The following is a 2,330-nucleotide window of genomic DNA, read 5'->3' as shown; positions in this document are numbered from 1 at the left end:
AACTTGCCCAAGGAGATTTAAAGATGGCTAAAGGCCATCTCAACTCTTACTATTTAACCATTTAGTCTCTCCAACTTAAAAGTGACCTATTAATTCCTTTAATTTTAAATTTATTGTGTCTCTTAGCTACCAATTTTGTAACAATTACATGCCACAGTCCAATAAATATTGCGCGTGAAATACACGCGTAATTTGACATGGGCCCCACATTGACCAGGCCAATGAAAACATGTTAAGTGTCTTGTCGCAGTAATATAAGGAGCAGACTAGCAACGGACAATTGTTGGAAAATTAATGAAAAAAGTATAGCAACCTCCAATACCCGTCCACGTCGCTGTTGGATTGACCGACTGTTCACCTCCTATGTTGTCGACCCAGATCTACCGCCCATATCTAGCTACTGCTATTGATCAACCCTCAATACTGTCGTTTCTCACGCTACTGGTGACCACTGACAAAGAGTAAGAGCGAGAACTAGAGAGTGACAACGACAAGGAAGACTAAGAAAGAAGAAGAAGAAAGCAATGGGTCATGTGAAAGGTAAGAGGTCTCTAGCAACGAAAAAGGCTAGGAAAGAGGAAGTAAAAGATGATGCTACATGCATCTTAATCGGGTATGTAGCTCATGCGCTAACCTAAGTGTCTAATAAGTTCAAAATTGAAAGTTGAGAGACTAATAAGTCATTCCTTTAAGTTCAATGGACTAAATAGTTAAATGGTGAGAGTTGAAAGGAGTTGGATATGCCTTTAGCCTTTAAAGATTGATTTCCCATCCTTTATGATCAATAAAAAAGTTTTGAAGGCTGTTTCGGTATTTTGAAATGTTTTTATTTTTGAAATTTGAAAAAATATAAGAAAAATATTTTGGAATAATTTTTATAATTTTAAAAACATTTCAAGATTATTTATATTATTAAAAAATATCAAAAATCCGTTTGTGATTTAAAAATGTTTCCGTCCACGGTTAAAGTCGGTTAGACAGAAAGAATTTTTTTCATCTAATTCAAATTTTTTATTTTTTTAAAAATTTATTTAAATTCACTATAGAATTTATGTTTAATTTTAAATTAAATAATTATTTTTTATATTAAAATCATATTTACAATTTTTTTTATTTACGTATTTTTTTATGTTTTCAATTTTTTTTTTAAATATTATTTTTCTATTTTTATTTCATATCAAATCTATTTCCCATTTCCTTTTCCATACAATATACGCCATTATTTACTAAAGATAAATCTTTAGCCACAAACGCACACACACACACAGATGAATTATATAGATTGATAGTTAGAAATAAAATCTCTCTAAAATCCTTTCAAGAATAACATTTGATGTGATATTTTTATATATAAAAAAAATCACCGATTCTTTAAATTTAAGCATCATCGACTCTGATACAAATGGTTACAAATTTTGAAAATTGTCAAAAACCTCAAATTGTTATTTGTACACAAATAGTCAAAAAGATTAGGGTATTTTAAGGTTACACGTAGAGGTGTCAAAAGGGTCGGGCGGCTCCATCCCGGGACGGGCTGGGCTTTGGCCCGACCCGTTACTGTTCAAAACGGGCCGAGCCAGGCTAGAGAAATTGGGCACACAGCCTGACCCGTTGGGCCCTTGTGGGCCGGGCCCATGAGGCCCTTATAGGCCAATCATTTAAGCCCTTACTCATTTTTTTTTATTTTGTTATTCTTTAATAATTATTGATATTGGATACTAAAAAATTTAATTTCACAATATATATAAATAATAACCATCAATTTATTATTTTTCATATCAATTCACAAAAAAATTTATAAGACATAGAATTTTGAAATATAAAACAATGAAATAATATTTAAAACTTAAGAATTAAGATGAAAAATATTTTTAAAAGAAAAAAATAATTTTTATATATGTATCATTTTGATATTCATATATATATATTATATGTATTATTTTAAAAAAATTATTTAAAAAATAGAAAAAAAAGAGTTGGGCCCACCGGACCCGGCCCACCAGGCCCTGTGGGCTAAGGGCCCGACCCAGCCCTCTAGCCCACGGGCTGGCCAGGCCCAGCCCCTTAGGGGGGCCATGGGCCAAACAGGGCCCTATCAATGGCAAAAGGGCCCAGGCCCGACCTTTTTATAAAGCCCGTGGGCCGACTCAGGCCGGCCCTTTGACATCTCTAGTTATACGTTTCTTTTTCCAACAACTGTTGTTGCATTAAATTAAATGCATAAAAAAAAAGAACAATATCAGTCTCATCTTTCATAAAGTGAGCTGAACAACATGTTTACAACTGCTGCAGGGGGTAACGTTTGATGTTTTGACTAGCGCGCGCACACC

This window comes from Diospyros lotus, chromosome 14 (assembly GCF_014633365.1).
Source record: "Diospyros lotus cultivar Yz01 chromosome 14, ASM1463336v1, whole genome shotgun sequence".
NCBI lineage: Eukaryota > Viridiplantae > Streptophyta > Magnoliopsida > Ericales > Ebenaceae > Diospyros > Diospyros lotus.
The sequence above is the reverse complement of the archived record's forward strand: the minus strand, read 5'-3'. Positions refer to the sequence as shown.